The sequence below is a fragment of the Colletes latitarsis genome, chromosome 9 (genome assembly GCF_051014445.1).
Source record: "Colletes latitarsis isolate SP2378_abdomen chromosome 9, iyColLati1, whole genome shotgun sequence".
Classification (NCBI taxonomy): domain Eukaryota; kingdom Metazoa; phylum Arthropoda; class Insecta; order Hymenoptera; family Colletidae; genus Colletes; species Colletes latitarsis.
This window is the reverse complement of record NC_135142.1, coordinates 19,618,816-19,639,457: the sequence shown is the minus strand read 5'-3', so window position 1 is coordinate 19,639,457 and position 20,642 is coordinate 19,618,816. Positions and strand designations below refer to the sequence as shown.

At 32.2% G+C, this 20,642-nt stretch overlaps 2 protein-coding genes across 3 annotated transcripts in view; both read right to left on the bottom strand.

Annotated features, from left to right (window-relative positions):
• Positions 1-20,642, bottom strand: part of Fucta (glycoprotein 3-alpha-L-fucosyltransferase A) — a 428,362-nt gene that overhangs the window by 258,006 nt on the left and 149,714 nt on the right. The gene's annotated exons all lie outside the window — the stretch shown is intronic.
• LOC143345931 (1-phosphatidylinositol 4,5-bisphosphate phosphodiesterase epsilon-1) overlaps positions 1-20,642 on the bottom strand; it is a 210,264-nt gene that overhangs the window by 106,555 nt on the left and 83,067 nt on the right. For both annotated transcript variants that reach the window (XM_076773555.1, XM_076773556.1), the window contains exon 4: positions 15,641-15,720. The gene's annotated coding sequence lies outside the window, so the exon portion shown is untranslated. The remainder of the gene's footprint in view (positions 1-15,640; positions 15,721-20,642) is intronic.

Genomic DNA, 20,642 nt, shown 5'->3' with positions numbered 1-20,642 from the left:
TTTCAAAAGTGTGATGCGAAATTAAATTTTCGTTAAGTCAGCGTCGTGCCAATTTTAATTCTCCTATTTTTTTGTTTTCCTTCCCGTCGAGTATCGTGGTTTTACTCTTTAATGCGCGCTTTAAAGACGCTCTAATAAACGTATAAAGATCAACAATGGCAACGCCATATTTGCACGGCGCTTCTTTCAACCGCCAATTTATTTCTCGTCCCGAAAATTCTCGCTGTACGTATTACATTACTCGCGTCGACTTCCTTCCGCGCTCCTTTATTTTTCCGCCTCGAGATTGTAACGAAAGCTTTTATAAAATCGCGGTTAAATGTCATCAGGAGACAGCTTTTTTTTCCTCCAGGGAAACAATGTTCCTGGCATGAACACGGAGAAGCATCAAAGTGTACGGACGTGGTAGCGAACCGAGGGAAAAGACGCGTTCTCTCGTTGCGTGGATCGCGAAAGACGTTAATAACATTTCTCCAGGTTAGCCTACATTTTCTTGGCGAGGGCCTCGAGTTCAAGTTGCACAGTTATAACAAAGTACCGGAATACCTTGTGGCTAAAAAATTAAATCCCCCGGCGATGCGTTGGAATGAAAAATTCGCGCCACGCACGTTTCGCGCGGATGTATTGGTACCGGGAATTTTATCGTTTAGAATGTTTCCGCGAAAGGAAAATAAAGTGCTTCTTATGCAAATAGCGTGGCATCGAGTTACGAGGTAAATGCACGTACTTAATGCACGCGTGCTTCGCGGTCTTTTAACGAAACGAACTTTTGGCTTTTTATACGCACGGTCTGATATTAAAACGTGAAATTCGAATTTTATTGCGGTAAACTGCAGATTTCCTGATTTTCCTGATTAAGAACAGGAAATATCTTGGAAGAAAATATTTAGAAGTTTAGAGCTTGTATAGGATGATTCCAGAAACTGGGACAAGACATGGTTATTTTCTGAGTGAAGATGCAAAAAATTCATAGAGGAAAAAGTTGAAACTCCCATGCGAGACCATCTTCTAGTGATATAGTGTTTTCGTTTGGTACGACAGTGCAAGTGTAATATGCACTTAGTTGGGATATTACTTTATCTCCAGTAAATGTTCTCGAACGTTTAAATATTTTATTCGTAATTTTTTTTAAATTCTTAAGTTGTGTAGTGCTTTGTTTGGTCTTTATATTTAACTGAAATAGTGATTGAAACTGTTACATTCTGAGGAAGAGAACCGTAACAAGTATGTAATTATTAGGATGATTCAAGGACGATGATACAGATCGAACAACAGAACTTGCAAATCAGCTAGGAATCACTGACAAAAACATCGTCGACCATTTGCATGAAAGATGATGCTATGCATTTGGTAGAGTACGAAGAGTGTATTGTACTAAGCACTTATGAATTTTGGAAGAACAGTAAGTGACTATAATGAGTTATTAAATTATTAAAATACATGTAACCCACTTTGTTGGCGAAAAGTTTGAAATTATTACGAAAACTAAGGGTAAAATTAATTCCTTCGAAGCTGTAAACAGTTTCGAACTAACTGAAGTCGTATTAATGAAACCTTGTAGGATTACTATTGATAAATATTTCAGAATATATGTGTTAAAAATAATATTAATTATCTGAATTCAATGATTGAGAGAGTACAAATATTTCTTAGAACGCTATTGTATGTACTTCACGAGTGCTCGGTAACGACCAACTAAAATTTGTGAGTAACAGAATTTGCACGTTCGGTGTGGACGTGACTAAGATGGCAGAAACTAGATCTAAGTATTTACTGCTTAAGGTAGGGCAAAGTTTACCCAATAACTGATTCGACAGGTCTATGGTTCTCTGTAATGGGGGCCATGCCCACTGGGAAATGTTAATAATATTTGACCCACTTAAGCCACTCTGAAGGAAAAACATGAACTCCTTTTGGGTGGGAGAGCAAATTAAAGATTTATTCGACGTTTCTTCTTCATGTATGAAAACGTAATATTTAGAAATAAATGTAACAATTTTTTAAATTATATTTTATGGTTAAATTCTATAATTTAGTTTCCTTACTGTTGGAAATATTTGGTTTACAAATTCCAACAAACAAAACTATGAAAAATTTATAATGCCAAAATAAATTTAGATAATAGTTTCAAAATAATTGAGACGATTTTTTGTTCGTTATTTATCTGAATTAAAATAGGTCAAATGAAAAATAATAAGGTTTTGAGGCTCAGTTATTCGATATGGTTTGCCCCATATATACAATTGTGAATGAAATAAAAGAATGAGAATATTTCTGGAAATTTTCCGATTCATAATATGTAGGCTATCGATACAGGGTGACCGATATGCAGAGTTTATGAGGGCGTGTGCAATCAGCTGATCCCTCAATCCCTCGTCCGAGAGTCTGTGTCCAATAATCGGCTGAACAATAGGATTTAGAAACGGAACAATCGAGATCAAACAACATCACTGTATTAAAATTTTGATTAAATTGCTCGCGAGCAAGATGGAAACGGTCAGGATTGTCGATAAGTGGTTGGATCTGGTATTAGGGCAAAACGTTAGCCCATAAAACTTGTCTGTAAAGCAGAATTTAGTTAATAAAGTCGTTTGATCATCCCCTTGTTCTCCGAAACATCTTTCTTACCTCAAAAATCAGATTCATAATCGGAGGAATCTGCTTTGTGTCAGCAAACGAGATGAAGGAAGAAACAGAAAGTGATTTACGCTATTATTTCTTACTATGACCAGACTGATGGTAAACTGCTTTGTAACAGAGATTATAAGAAATGTGACCGACTCTTGTGGCATACTGATAGGAACTAAAACACAATCACGATCGTCATTTACTGTTCGCGAGCCTGGCTCGTGATGTTTACGTTTGGGTCAAAATCTTCATCACGAGTCAGACTCGTTAAAGTAAGGGAAGAGATTAAAACGACATTTTTAAAAATATTTTAAACATACTCCGTACAATTGAATTTATTTGTACGAGTCAAGATTTTAATAGAAAGATTACCTCTTTGAATTGTTTAATATAAACCGTGAGTGATTATCAAGTGTCATGTTTAAAAATTGTATACAAAATTACGAATACGTATGCCAATTTATGTTACTGGCACAGGTAACGTTTAATCGGACAGGTGTCAATTATTCCAAATATCCAGTAACAAGATCGATAGGAAATAAAATATAAATATGAACAATTTACATAAATTTATCTTGATCAATGGTAACTAAATATTTTAAGCTACGGAATTCAATAACGTATTTATTCTAATTATAATTTGTAAAAATCAGAATAACTCGTTTAACGAAACGAACCGAATTAAACGATGGTAAAGTATTTATTGGCTTTAACAAGAGCAATTTAAATTTATATCACGCATTCGACCTCCAATTTTCGAAACCGTAATTACGTTGTTTTAAATTTCACGTTAAAATTACACGCTATTGTCGTTCCGTTTTTATTCGTCTCGGTTATACAAATCGACAAAAGTAACAATGCAACATAAAGCATTCATTTTCGTAGTTAACGCGTATAGAGACGATAAACGAGAATAATGGATAACGAATAAAGTTATTAACATCTGTAGTCACGTTTCACGGTTATTCTACAACTTCCTATTGCTATCTTTTTGTAGTAGAACTGTCATTCGTTCTACTATTCAATAATTCTATTTTCTTTTCTTATTGAAACAATGTAATCTAAAATTAATTCTACTCGTAGGAAATTTCATAAAAATTTTAAAATTGAATTATCTTTTGCTCTGTATATTTATCAGAGATAATAAAAGATTTTTAATGTGCAACAGCGTTAATTTAAAGTAATTTAGAGAATTTCTGCAAAGAATATATAATATGTTCGAGTTTGTAAAAAATAAGTTGTACGAAGAAACGAATAAATACTACCAGTGTAGAGAAGAATGGGAAGATGTTATCCAGATTTACTGCCGAAACCACATTATTTGATACGTTCACTACAATTTTTGCTTAAAAGTCAAAAACCTAGCAAGTTCTCTGCAACAGAGTTACAAGATATAATTTTCTAAAATTGTATAATAAATAAGCTTAAAGATATTAAAAACCAGAAGACCTCTAACAAAATTTGCAATTTTAAGAATTTAAAATTCCCAACCCTAGAAATAGAAACAGAGGTAATAAAATTTCGATAAAAATTTATATCGATTGAACTTCTAGTCGAGTGCAAAATTCGAGCACTTATCTTTCAAAATATTACCCTTCTCGTAATAAAAAGTATCGTTTCTCGTAACTTCTTTTTATTTCTCTCCCTAAAATCGAGGCCTGGGTCCAATTAAAAGTTTCGCAAGATAAGAAATCAGTTTTGGAAATCTATTCTGTATATTATTCGTGTTACGGAGAGGAAAATAGCGGACAACGTTCGAAGGAGAGAATAGGGTTGAATCTGTACGTACGCCCAAACACTTTCAAATGCACGGAAGCGAATTGACCGTAGTTCGGGCGTAGATACGCCGCACGAGAAAACGAGGGGAAGACCTAATATGTGGGCGGTCGATGGGTCGTCTATACTGCATAACCTGTCCAGAGGAACCTTTATGCGAGTTCAGACGTTTCGCATTGCCATGTTTCTATGTACATTACCAATGGTAGGAAATTAACAAACGGTGATGTTCGCGTATACGCGTTTGATGCAACCGAGAGGAACGGAGTGTAGAAAGGAAAGAAGTCCTGCATATGTATTTGCACATCACGTGCAACACGTTACACGCATACGTGGAAATAAACTATTCGAAGTTGTCCCTGGACGGAACTTATTGCATACGTTGCTATGTCCCCGTGAAATATATGCAAACGTAAATAATACCGCGATATAATTCAAAGAAGCACCGTTTTTAACTTGGTAAATATTAATTTTATATTTGATAAACATTTTAAGGATAAATGAGAACTGTTTATATTGTTCTTGATACTTAAATTGCTTCTTGTGTTTTTTATAATTTATAATATTATTTAGTAAAAACTGGAACATTACGATTTTGAAACGAACAGTTTGAGAGCGACTCGAATCACTTAAATTATATTTGAAAATATGTTTAACGTAAATGTCGGATAAATATCGAAACATTTGAATAATTTTATCGACGTAAATGGGAACGTTTATGTACAGAGTGCATTGCTGAACAGGTACTCAGGTGCGTCCCGAATGTGCAGGCGTCCGTGATATAAAGTGATACGCGTATAGTAGCTTCTCGACGATGGACACGTTATCACCGTTGCTACTGAAGGTTCATGATCGATCCTATCAACTATCAAACTCCATTAACTCGTTCGTTCACCTGCTGCCTGTATACCAGATATTTGCAGATATTAGCTCTACTGTAAACACGGAGACTAATTAGATTATAAACAATCAAGGCGTTTCAGAATAACCAAAAGACGCAACGAGCTCGATATTTAAAGTTTCAAATTTGTATACTGACGTCTGATTTCTGTATTTCATATTTAATAAATTAGTATCAATATTGATTTTAAACTCTTCACTGACAAACTAAAGAATTTATTTTCAAGATGGTTCGTCGAAGAAAATAAATTTTTAATAAGATTCGTAAATTTATACGGTGTTATTGAAGTGAGTATTATTGAAAAGTTTAATATCATGAGTATTGAGCAGGTAACGCGTTGTGATATCCTAATCAGTGAGCGCCAGCACAAAATGAAACAAGTATTTCAGCACAATTTGCAGGATAGTTGGTCGAAGATGCATCTTTAAACTACGGCATTACATTACTTAGGAGACACTTTTGCACGCAGCGATTTTCCCGTTCTATGGGTTCGTCGAAAACTTTCAATGACTTTCAAACTGAGTTCAGCAAACGAGTTGGAAGGACTTTCGGAACTATGATTGACTACTTTAAGATATATTTAATTAGAATGAAATTTCAATTTAACTTATAACTTTACTCGTGAGAATATTCTATTTAACCTGTTTAAGGCGACGTTTATAATATCTTGCGTTAATATGTCAACTGAGCACAGAAGATTTTTACTTAATTACTAATATCTGTCTATTTAATAAATAGATCTATTTCTTTTCTTCGTAAAACTTTAATTTTTAATATAATTTCTACTGTGAATAATAGCAGTGACCCATATAATACCAAATGTCCAGGGAAATGTCTTAAATTGTATTTCAAAGCAAAGTTATTTAAATTCCTATAAATTTCTGTCCGTAAATATTCAATTGAGTCGAGATCTATAAGATCCATTTCTTTCAATACAAGCAATTTGCTTCGAGCAGTCGTCTCGTTGAAAACGAAAATCTTCTAGCGACCTAATTTTCCTGCATTTCATTTTAATTTCTTTTGAAAAGTATTGAAAATCTCATAATAATTCGATACACTTATTTGTCCAAATACACTTTTAATTCGAATATTATTCACCAGAATCAGAACAGAATATATCGTAAATTCCATCCTACGACTAATCTTCATCATGCCATTCAATTACTAATTTATACGTTAATATAACTGAACACATCTGAATTTGAAACATTATTGTATAAAACCAAAATATATCTTAATGTCTTAAGAATTAAACTTTCGATTCAAAGGTGTTTTTTAGAAAAGAAAAATTTCTGTCATAAATCATTCCTGCAATATTCTCTTTGCTAATAGAGTAAAATTGCAAAAATTGCTAATTGTTTTCTGTAATCGAATAACCGCAATGCCCTACAAATTTATCTCGCCTACTACAATTTCACGAAATTATTTCTTGGTATTGGTGAACCTTGACCTTTTAAGTCCAAGCTTTTCTCTTACTTTTATATTAAACAGTTTCCACCAAAGACGAAATCAATAAGCGTTAGACGGTAATAAAATTCAATACTCCTTATTTATTCAATTTCGATTTCTTTCGCAAAATTTGTTAAACTTTCTAGAAATTATTTTGTTTTAAAGAAATGAAAATTTTCAGCTTGTAACGATGTTATATCATAAAAAAATTTAGTTATGCATTTAGATTTTTCTTTCCATTTTACAAAGTTTAAGTATGCTAATATCCATTATAAATTAGCTTTGATTAGTGAAGAACTAACGAAATAATCTAATAAAATAATGCAAAATATTCTGAATAAAAAATTGAAAAGTGTAGGTGCAAATTAAATTGAACTTAATAATTACAATTCGTATACTGTATACAGTTTAATGATTCTAGAAATATGTCTTGAATTATGAATTACTATTTAAATAATCTACGCACTTTTGTCGAGAATATTATCCTTGTTAAAGCAACAAAATTGGCGTAATACTAAAGGAAAAATTGCTGTAGCTACCCTGTTAATATTAAAGCTTCTACAGTGTTTATTTGCCACCATAAATAAATTTACATGGTGTTACTTTTAAGGTTTTGTAATTCAAGCCGAAGGGGATCATACTCCCTAATGTAGTTAACATAATTTGACGTCTTAGGTTGCTCGGAGGAACTAAAAAAGATCAAGTTCTTAATCGATTCTCCTTTTTAAAGCTATAAAAGCAAAAGAATATAAAAATTTAAACTGTCTCTACAAATATCTTGCATATCTAATATCTCACTATTTACATTCCATTTATTATTGAAAATGGTAGATATTTATAGGACAAGAATTACAAACGATAGACAGGAACGATTGTGCACGAAAACTCTTGAGATTTGCATTTGATTTGACTATTAAAGTGACTTGAAACAATAAACCGACCAAGTCGCTTTTGTGATATGGACGTGGATGCAGCTGCAGCTACAGTTGCAGAGTTCTTGCTGACATTAAACTGCGAACCGGTGCTTTGACGTCTTATTAACCGTTCGTCAGAGGTTTTATACTGCCTTTAGGTCTCCACTGGATAATTAATTAAAGGTACGAAATTGAACAACAGTGTTTTTATCTATTACAATCCATCGATAAACGACGAGAACATTTTGAATCTCGTACAACAATTTTCGAATTTATAATAACATTAAAAATTTGTTTTAGTACCAATTTTAACTGAACGCTTCTCAATAAAATGATTTTCATAAAAGAAAGGAATTTAAAATGGTTCTACATAATTAACTTACATTAAAGAATTTTTAAAACGCGTTGGTTCTTTTCAACAAAATTAAATATTGTAAATTGAGATTACATTTATTTATTTTTTCCGTAATCAATAAATAATTTTCACGAAATAATAAATCTAAAAAATATAACTACACAAAAGGTATGTCGAAGAAATATAAATTCGAAACATTTCTTGATGTAATTAATATAGTGTTTTTTCTAAATTTCTTTTGACTTTTTTGGTGATTGCTTGATAAATAATATTAAAATCAATTTTCTCCCAATTACCTTTTCCACTTTTCAGTTAAAATTAAGAACATCCCACTGCGCCACATAAAATGAGGATACGGATGATTATTAATATCATACAGTGAACCAAATTGGAAGAATAATATTTCCCCGCAGGGGGCAGCGAAAAGTTATGAAAAACCTTAAATGAAACAGACTAAGAGGGATGAAATAATGCTGAATAAACATCCACCCGTACGAAATGCAACTTCGTTTATTTCGACTAGCGAATATTGTTAATAAAAGCTATGCCAGCGATCCCTCGATCGGAAAATGCGATGAATATTATCTTTTTGTTCAGAGTTCCTGGAACCACGCCCTGGCAGGAAGTTCTGAGATCGATATCACCTGTGTGTGTTGTACGTGAGTGTACCCATAATCTTCTTAACAATCTTCTAAAAGGTGTGGGTTTCACTTGTTAGAAAAACACCGTATGCAGAAAGACTAAACGGAATTTAACGACTTTATGTAAAACAACCCATCAAATTCCACCATTTCGCGCGCTTATCTGGCGTTGAAGCGAAATTTAACGATAAAGGAAATCCGGAACGTCCATTGACGAGCGTTTCGTTGCAACGTGCCCTGCTTAATAATTTTTTTTTCAATGACGTACAGTCTCGTGGCCGATATTTTTGCGCAAGCTGTCTTTTGCAAAGAAGAATGATCGGTATCGTGAAAACGAACAATTGTTTCTCCCGATTTTTACAATTCTCTCGAGTACGAAATTACGTACACGTACAACTCATTGAATACTTATATCAATTATAATGTGGATTTTCCACGGTAAAATGATTTTTTAAAACGTGTAACATAGTTATATAAAAATACATAAATATTCCCTCGTGTCGAAATAAAAGAGAAATATGTTTACAGTCCATTGGACATTTAACGTTTATTATAATTGAATGTAAAATTTTGTTGAAGTATATGAATTATACAAAGATACACAAGTGGATAGATTTTAAAAGAAAAAAAATTGAAAACCCATTATGTCATTGATAATAATTCAATAATACTTGAATTATTCCTGGTTGCATCTGCTTATAAGTTAAATTACTAATTATGATTATTTGTGTGAGTTCTGTGAAGATTTGTATACAGGGTGTTCGGCCACCCCTGGGAAAAATTTTAATAGAGGATTCTAGAGGCCAAAATAAGACGAAAATCAAGAATACCAATTTGTTGATGGAAGTTTCGTTAAAAAGTTATTAACTATTGAATTCAAAAATTTCGAATCGTTCTGGAAAAATTATTGTCTGTTGCGGGGGTCAATTACAATCATTTTTGGTGAATACACATACTTCCGAAATCCTATCCACTTTCGAGAAAAAAATTCGAGTAAGTGCTGAAAGTTTTGGGTGAAAAAAAGACTTTCGAATCGTCTTGGAAAAATTATTTTTAGTTGTAGGGGTCAATTGCAAGCATTTTTGGTCAACAGATATACCCTCGAAATCCTAATCATTTTCGAGAAAAAAATTCATTACCGAAAATTTCATGTCTGGCCATAGCGTTGATATGTTTCACTGAAATTTCATGCGTATCTTTAAAACATCATAACTTCTGAACGGATTGGACGATTTTAATGTTTAAAAAAGCAAACTACGCGTATTTTGTTGGAGAATATGTACAAATCACAAAAATATTCGAAAAGTTGGTCCTTGACCCCGTAAAATGAGAAAAACCCCATAAAAATGGTCCAATTTTCAAACAGTCATAACTCCTACAATTGTGAATATATTTTAATGAAACTTTTTTCTGAAGTAGTGCTCATTGGTACCTACAAAAAAGTATTAGACAACTTTTCTGTAGGGCGTCAAACAAAATTATTAAAAATCAAAAACGAATTTTTAGGAGAAATTGGTAGGTGCCTAAATTTTTCGACGAAAAAAAAAATTTTTAATTATTTCTGAAAAAATTATTTTCGGTTCCGGGGGTCAATTGCAAGCATTTTTGGTGAACAGACATACCCCCGAAATCTTGCGTATTTTCGAGAAAAAAATTCAGTACGGTCGGAACTTTAAACGTTAATAACTGTTTAACGAAGCCTTCATCAACAAATTGGTATTCTTAATTTTCGTTTTATTTCGGCCTCTAGAATCCCCCGTTAAAATTTTTCCCAGGGGTGGCCGAGCACCCTGTATATCTTGTGAGTACTGTTCATGGTTGATTTATCTATTGATTTAAGTATTTTCATATAATTATTTTTTATCCCTTTACTAAGCTGGAATTATACAAGACAGGGATGACGAATATTAATGTAACATGCATACGTTTAATTTAAGATGAGCATTATTTGGCTTACTATGTGTTATGTATATGTGTAACGTTCAAAGTAAAGCGAAGCCGCGCCCAACTTAAGTAACAAGCTATAATCATACGCATGCAGAAGCAGTTTGGGCGAACGTACTTTGAACTAGGTACTTTATACAATGAGTCGTACAATACAATCTAAAATTTTGTTTCATCACTAGCATTGTTCGTATTAATTAACTTGTAACGACTTGTGTCACAATAATACACCTACCAATCATAAACACTTTTCATCAAATGGAATACATTTAACACTAGCTTTACTAATTATTTAAATATAGTAACTAATAATAGAAAATATTAGTTTTTAGCAATTTATGTTGAATTGGATTAATATAACGATTTGAATACATATTTTAATTTACAAAAAATGCATTTTAATGTAATTTTCAATGACAGATTTAAACAGAAATAGGCATATAAACAGTGTCTGTAAATCTAGTGTTAATGTAAAAAGAAAACTGCAAATAGAATAGTTTCTGTATCACCCAAAATGGCTTGATTTATGTTGCAGTATAATTCGTTCAAAAGAGTTATCTTTCTGTGTCTGTGTTCAATAACTAACATCGTTTCAATTTATTCAGATATATTCCAGAATTTGGTGATCCTGGTGTACGATAGAACTAGCAGCCTAGGTTTTCTTATGCATATGTAATTCTATATATCTGTTGGTGCATACGTTGATGTAGCTCGAGTTGTTAGAAGTGGATGCAATTTTCGTTGCATACTCTACGAGGAGTTTTCTTCTTTGTTTGAGTGCTGTTTCGTTTGCTTCAAACAGAATACTCTATATAGCGTCTGTGTGATAGCGTCCAGCAATAAAATTCTCATCTCTGTATTCCGTATTAGTTCTGTCGTTTGCAACGTATTGTATTTTGCGGTATTACATATTATCGTACAGTACTCTATTTTCGTAACTTTTCAATTCTTTGTTCTCTAGGTTCTAAGGTTTATTTTTCGTTAGCAACGATCTTCTTACGTGTAAAATTCGAATAGAAATTACTCATTTCTTCTTTTCTACTTTTCTAATTTTTGTCACGCAGAGATGGAATAAATTTTGCTCGAACAATAAATAATCTATAAGATTAAGATATAGGAATCTATCCGATTAAATTATTTTTCCGAAGTATTTAATTTTATAATTGAAATCGTTTATCCTTTATTTGTCTATATCTGTAATCAAGTAACAATTTTTCAAGGTTTTCAATATAGTATTGTCTACAGTACCGTGTAATACCGACGTTTAATTCTGATTTTAATTTAAAAGCAATTTTGAAGAGCAATAAGTGTTAAATACTATTTACGTTGAGGCGATCGACTTTGAATACTGAATTTATTATTTTGAACGTTTTCGTGGTATTATTGGCGAATTTGAATATGCAAACAAAATTCACTCGAACGTCCCGATTTATCGTGATATGGAATAAAATGTGACGATGCGTAACAATTGTTTAATTCATATTAATATTATTGTCTTAATATTGTTTAATTCATGCTATCGCTATTCAATATTCAAACTTCAGAGAAACGAAATTTTATAATCAGATCGAACCATGAATACTCTTTCTCTAAAGTGTTAGAAACAAAATTATGTCCATTTAGTAAATAATCATTCTCCGTTATTATCTCTATCATTATGCCATTTTTGAATTTTTTTCAATTTATGAATTGACCTGATACACAAAACTAACGATTAATCTTCTTACAAAATTACTAAAAATTAAAGTAATTAAATCAATTGCGGCGCTAATTTTAAATAATATTTATTTCTTAATAATTCATTCATTTCCAAGAATTTTCACAACACTTTTAACGAACGAGCTCCTTTTGTTTTATTAGTCTTTCCACCAGTTCTTAACTGTCTGCAGGTGAATGAGCGATTGAAAGTGAAAATTTCAACTCCAATTAACGTATCACTTAAACGACTCTTATTCTCGCAAACCTTTGAAATTTTAACGAGAGGTTTAATTACCTTGCGACGACGATACTCTATTATAGTTCCAAAGCAACAGTTGTTATGACTCTTTGAAGAACGAAATAAAAATATTCAAACGTCCTACGAATATACACTAAACTAAATTGTTAAGGTAAAATTAAAAATTTGTGGGTTTGTGATTTCCCTATAACTCTTATTAATTTTTTCCAATCCAAATGAAATTATGGTCAGTATATGTTTATGTTTCGAAAAATATAGATTACTAAATTTAATTTAGAAAGACAATATTTTTGCTAAGAATGTGGATTATTATATTATCTATAATTTTCCTAAATTTTCATACTTCGCAGTAGGAAAGTTTCTTCTCTAATACTTTATTAGAAACGATATTTACTTCAGTACTTAAATTGATTCTTCCAGCCTAACAAAAGACGATTAAGTGAAAGAGGTCAATCAATAGTTCTTTGAATACAATGGTTATTTTCAGAATATTATACGTATTTAGTGAAAAGAGGTAATTCTATATGCAAAAATTGGTCGAAAGTATGCAATAGAATACTCTATTTTTGAGATAATTGAATTTTAAAATTCGTGAGATGATTGAATACGATGCGGATGGAGTGTCTGACCATTATTGAATATTTCTACTTGCGCTGATGTTCGAGTCATTCTCTATTCTCGATTATTCTTAATTTCATTCTGCCTTTTCAAATCATTTTTGCATGTAGATTAGTTGGTTGGAAAAATCTAATATTTCATATACGAAGAATTAAATTAAATAAGAAGTCGTACTATATAGATAAATAAAATAATGAACTGAGCTTTAAACCGGATGTACGACTAAAATTGAATAGTACCTACGATGATTTGTTTTCAAGAAAATTACTTTTAAATATCGATTAGAAATGCGTGCAATAGAATACGACTTACAAATCAGCACAAGTAGAAATAACAAACGATGGTCAGACGTGCCCAATAAAATTTTAAACTTAATTATTTTAAAAACAAAGCATCATACGAAAAAATTTTATTGTACATTTTTTACTTATTTTGGCATACAGAATCATCAACGAGAATCACCTTGTATATAAATTTATAATTAAATAAGTTATTTATATAATATTAAAATATGAGGAGAAGTAGTAAATATAATACATATTAGAATATTGTTATGGAATTTTTATGTTATAATTATTCTCATTAGTAACTTTTGCAACGAGAATTATTAATTTGAATGTAAACTGTATTATGTAGGTTAAGAATCTCGTATGTTTTTTATGTCACATAATAAAGATAATGCTACACATTTTCGCCTAACTAAATGAACAATTCTCTTATTATTTAGCAAGTTACTGCCTTCAAGCTTTACTGTTTTATTCATAAGTTTGTTGAAAAAACACGTTGCAAAGAGTTCTTTTTTATTATATTTTATAGCTACTTATGAAAGCTATTTGGAAAATTTATTGTACAACGTTTTTCTAGAAAATTATGGTGTGCTAGATAAAATGAACAAAGAATATTTTATGTTACCACTAACAGCACTGTCTTCGTAATTTAGTACATTTTTTAAATATATTTGTGATATTTTACATTTTTATAGAAATCATGTTTTCTAAGTGTGTTCAAATTTTTTCATTACTTTATCCTTTTTCGTTTTGATTTTATCGGTTGGCCTACTTCATAAATAAATTTATCTCTTTTCGAGAATCTTGCAGATCGGTCAGTGAACGTGTGCCAAATTTAAAGTCACTCGAATACACGGAGTTTCGACTGCCAGAACACGTCTACTTTAACCCACGCAAACATGTAAATTAGATTAGTTTGCGTTCGCGGTTGCATACGTTGATTGTCGACAATTTCTATGCCTACGGAATTTACCACCTACTCGTTACCAGGCACATAAGCCACGATCTTAACAAATACATTTCTATATATAAATTCCATATATAATCCAAGCACAAAATTTATTCGGTGGGAAAACATAAAATGATAGTATATAAATATAAATAAACAACGAGAGAACAGACAACTTAAGATTCTGAAAATATAAATATCGATAAAAATATATGCAATTCAAGTTTCCGAGTAAATAGAAAACCAAGTGATGCTTATTTTCAAATAAAACATAAATATGAACTGAGATACAATTTTGTTAGTTTCTAAAATTTATATTCATTTATGCTTTATGATACTTTTTTCTAATACAATGAAGTTTGTCTCGACGGTAACGAGATATAAAACACAATTTACATATTTTTACTTCGATATCGTACGAAGCTGCTGATTGTTTGAAATCAATGGATCGTTTTAAAGAATTATACCCAAAAAGAATGTAAAAAAATTTAAGAAAATTGTTACAAAGAGGGCGAATTCAAAACATTTCGCGTTGTGGAACACTTTAACGTATAAAAGGCACACAAAGCAAGGAGAAAAGGAAGAATGCGAAAGAATATTTGTGAGGCACAAAGGACCTCGGATCAAGAACGATGCGGACAGAGAATTTTAGAAAGGAAAACAAAGCAAAAGTTGAGAAGAACGAACGAAATAAGTGTACGGTATAAAAGAAAAAAGACAAGCACGAGGTTGTTCATTTAAACAAAAGGAGTCACTGGAAAATAGTCAAATATAAAGGCATCGTGAAATGCAAAGAATATAAACGGACGATCAATATTTTAGAATGTTCCTTCGTAGGAATATATGTAAATATTTTGTTGGCGTGAAAAAAACTGTTTGTTTGTGAATTCAAATATAATATAAATAAAAAAAAACAAATTAAAGCTTTATGTTATATGCATTATTTACAACTTTTTAGTTGTCTCGTTTATAATGTTTTTAAAATATATTCTTCGTACACTTAGTAATTTTCTAGTTTATACTAGATACTGCAATATCTTTCATCGATAAAATTTTCACAAGGATTTTGTAAAATATAAGGAGCCCCATAAATGCAAATTTAATCATAATTAAACAATAGTAAATCTAGTTGATGAAGGGTTATGATATTTTTAAGAGCTTTATGAATTCTACTCACTGCTCGTATAAGTAACTATTATGTACTCGTATAAAATTACTCACCCTCTATAGTGTCGTAAACACGACATCAACGATGTCTTTTTGCCATGCTTTTCACACTCTTAGCAACAATTTCTCTTGACCTGTAACGAAAATAAAAAAACACAATTTACTTTATTCTATGGGAGATTATTTTCTTAGAGAACCTTTGTACTTCAAGTTCAGTCTAATAAAAACAGTTCGTATTCTTTTCTTTATTGCTTATAAATATTATATCGTTATATATTGTATAATTTTGTATATACTGGAAAATTTATTAATGGTGTATTTCAGTACAAGTTAGATTCTAACACTGTATCACTATCACTTTTGAATAAAGTCAAATATACAATTCAATAGGAAAGCAAAATTTCACTCGTATCACCGAAAAAATAACAATAAATTTCTAAAATATCGAATGTGTCACAAAGTAAGTACTTTTCGAATACTATTTTTATGTAAAAAATAATATAAAAGATCAGCTTCTGAGAGAAAACTTATTTTTCTGTTCGAAAAATGTGCTATTAAACTTCACAGGTGTGCTGTTGCACCAGCAATAAACGTAACGTTATAAAAAGTTAAGTATGATTAAACCATCCAACTTTTTCTATTACTGGAATCTCTTATCCTGTGTACTATAATTGATGGTTGTAGTCTAACAAGATTCAATTGATTGCTCAAGATCAAATTTTGAAAATTCGTTAGATACATGTCTGGCCATTATTCATTATTTCTACTTACATTTATTTTTGTAAACGTTGACGGTATCGTTACGCTTAAGAAGACTTTTCTAAATCGTTCAAAATTAAAATAGGATGAATTGAAAACATAATATATACCGGAATGAACTAGGTTTACTCTGATACGAACCTCTCAGTAGTCTAACCAAGTAGAAATATCGAGCTCTGGTCAGACGCGTCAGTCAACTTGTAACTTCATTCAAATTTACAAATCTTTTTTCCAAAACTTGTTTTCCTGGAGATTTATAGTATTGTGCAATCATTGGACAACATAATTGCGAGCACACTATTCAAATTTTCAAACTTGATTTCCCCAGGAAACCAAACCTTGTAACAAAATAATAGCGTCCCACAAATTTTGATTTATTTCCACGCGAAAAATCCCCTCTATTTTTGTTGATGATTCTTATATTTCGACCGTATACATGGTGGTTTTATTTTTCAAATAACATCCATCGCTATTTTATTCGCTTTCGAAAGCTTTATAATTTATTATTAAATATCTTGTAACTTTAACACTATACAATTTTGGACGTATCTTCGTAGAAACTTTTATGACAGAAATTATTAAAAAAATCTAGAATCAACCTATGAATACTTTCTTATTTAATCAATAATATCCAATTACTAATATATAAGTAGTAGTACTAAAACAGTGATACTTTGACAGTAATATTCGAATTTTATTCCTAACATCTGATCGTTTGTCAAATATCTAAATATTTCTTATAGTTTCAGCACTAATTTGAGCTGACACTTCTCTGAAAACCGACTCTCGATTTTTAAATAAGCGTTCGTTTGTGTTCATGGGCACGCAATAGTAAGGCTAAAAGATTTTCACCGCCGAAGGGAATACTTCCTCCGCTATTAATCACGCCAGTCACGATCCCTATTTTTAGAGTGCGTTCGGATTAGAATTCTGCAACGGGTGGGTATTTGTTGGGTTAACCCGGAACCCAACCGCGTGCTCAGCGGTTCGAGTGGCTCGTTTCACGCTATCGCTTTTCTTTCTCGGTACGCTTCCCAATTTCGTGCTTTAAGTCAATTCACGAGTCGCGCGTGACGGAGGGACTCTAACCTTCTGAAACATTTAACCGAGCTAATGGAAACTGCAGGGACGCTCCAAGTCTTTATCGAGAAACCTTCTCTCAAAGACAACGTCCTGCTCAAAGTACATATACCTCGATACGTCGTCGACTCGAAGAAACTGGAACAATCTTAGCCAGTACAATTAACCGACGACGAAACAAATAAATTCCAACACTTGTTATTGGAAAGGAAGCAATTACACGTGTCGAGGAAAGTTTTATTGGACCCAATATAGATCTTCCAAGTTCGGGCTCGCGCATCAAATATTGAAATATCACAAAAGTTCTCGCTCAAAAACCCTTGGAAGGAGAGATTTTATTTTCTTTTAAACATAGAACGCCCCGAAACAATCTCGAAATTCAGCGGGAACCTTCCGTTTTCGAGAAATAGGTTCTCAAAAATGTGAAAATGACAGATGTGTTATTCGTACGGTAGAAAAGCTTTATACTTTTCATGGTTTTTGTATTTCAATGTATACCATAAGCTATGTCGTCTCTTATTTTATATATTTCGTTGAGGCAATGTATGTTTACAGAAACTTTCTTGGAATTTAAAGCGATATTTTTCATTGAAAAAGTTAAAGAATGGTGGTTAAATACAATATGAAACTTCAAAAATTAGTTCCACGAAGTTATGGCGAATGCAAATGGTCGAAGTGCCATAAACTATGATCACGATCGCCTTATTGCGGAGCTTGGCGCGTGGCATTTCAATGCTTGACGCGACGACCATAACGCGTTAATTTCTGCAATTGAATTTCGATACTGGTCTGTAAATTTATCCAATCTGAATCACGAGTTATTTCACAATTATTGCCACAGAGAAATGACTCGGTTTCTGCGTTTGTCGCGAGGATTGATCGACTGGCTCAGGTTGCTTTTGCAGAACACACAGCTGGAAGCAAAAACAAGCTTGCCAATTCTCGGGGTTTGTAATTGTCTATGTCAACGGGGAAGCGAAGAAATCTCGATGGATTTACATATTTGAGAACGATGGATTCTCTGTGTCGCGAGATTTCTCAAAATCAGAGCTTGTACATAAATTACAATCGCATTTTGTCCCCGTAGCGTCTGAAGAGGAATCTCGTTCGCTTTCCAGGAAAACGGAGGAGCGCCTTCGACGATACTGCGCGGCGAACTTTCAGAAATCAACCTAACGGGAAGCATAAATTGTGGTACTAACGTTCCGCAGAGTAAAAGGGAGTATTATTTCTCAAGGGAAAACATCTTCCGGCGTTGCAATATTTGCAATGAAACTGAGTAAGAAGCATGCAATCGATAAATATGTTAACGTATCGCGAAAAATGTTGTATTCATCGAAAATTAAAAGAATTACAATAAAAACATCGTATCCATATCTGACATAAAATTCTCGACATTGGAACAAATTCTTTAACCATCTGTAATGACTGTACCTACGACAGTTAAATGTCAATATTCAATCATTTTATTTTTTGACAAATTTTACTAAAATTCAACAATGACTCTACCTAAAATAGTTATGTGTTAATATTCAATCATTTTATTTTTTGAAAAATTTCACTAAAATTCAACTATGACTATTCCCACTTAAATCAAAATTAATCTATACGAACTATAATGACTGTACCTAGTACAGTTAAATGTCAATATTCAATCATTTTATTTTTTGAATAATTTCACTAAAATTCAACAATGACTTTTCCTATTTAAATAAAAATTAATTTTTACCGGACGATCTTTCTCGATAAAATGTTTAACATAACAGTTATTCTTGATCTCTGACAATGATTGTTACTCGAATGGATAAAATGATTATCAGAAGCCGGAATTTATGGTTGCGTTAGTATCGAAAATAAATGTTGTCGAACATCATCGACGATTTTCGTAGCACGTGTAAAATAGCGAGGAAGTCACATTCTTCGTGGCATTCTTCTCGAAGCATTTGGCTCTGAAAGATAGCAAACCCAAATGGTGATGCATCGTATCCCATATTATTCGAGAAGGATTTTTTGAATGATTGGAGATGCATTTTGAAGAAGGTATGCCGTTACAGGCGGGGGAGAAACTCGCATAAGAATGCATCGAGAAAAAAGCTCTCAAGGCTCGAGAGGCGGGAGAAAGGGCAAGAATCGATGATGGTGTACACCAGATTTCCACAGTTTCTCGATCGGAGCTATCGACGTTTTGCCTAAGGGTTCTATGTGGTTTTCCCTACGACTATGAGCGAATATCGAGGAGCTTTCTGTTTGAACAAAGTTACGAAAGCACGAGTCTACGTTTCTCTCTTTTCAGATTGATTTACTCACTTTTCTGCGGCAGGATAATTGCAGACAAGAAGTAGAAAACATATGTGCATATATTCCAGCTACTCGTCCGGAATCATTCTGTCAGAGAAAACCTGGCACCACTGACATTTTGTAATTTCCATTATACTTCATTTCGTTTTTGTTCACCGCGGTAGCTTCCTTTCCGTGGATTTTCGTATTTCACTTTTATATCTGGCGTTACGAAAGAAATAGAAACGTGGAATTTTCAATTATATCCTTGTAAATTTCGATTAAAAAAATAATAAAAAAAATGTTAGAGTCACCCTTTTAGCGTGGAACGAAGGTTCGATGAAGTATGGTTCGCACGGAACGAAATATGATACGGGGCATACATATTCAGTGCCCCAGTGAACGTGTCAGTTGAACTTAATGTAGGGATTTTATTTATACTGGCAGACTCGAGCAGGAAAAAAGAACTTTTTAAATAACAATATCTACGTAATTAACAAAATTGTAACGATTAAGACAAAATCAAAATTGAAATTAAAAAGTTTTAGCCAACAAAAATGCTGTTTTATTTCCATGGGAAAAAAGGAAAACATTTTATTTTTACAGAAAGAACTTTTCGTTAACTATAAAATGACTGCTGATTATGACAAAAGTTTTTATCGTTCTGCAAATTTAGGAAAATGGCAAACATGATTTGTGGAAAATTTAGACCTGACAATCGCGAGGAAAATGAAGAAAAACTAAAACTAATGTGGTCTCATTGAGACCATTTGTAATCACGAATCTGTGAACCATGCTCGTTAAATCTTGGTAAATAGAAGCGCCAATTGTATAGTCGTCGGACAAAAAATATTCATCTTGGAAAGGGAAAATGAATCCAATCGTTCCGTCACACGAGAATGTGATCAAAGTTAATGACCTATTACGCAATATCGTCGGG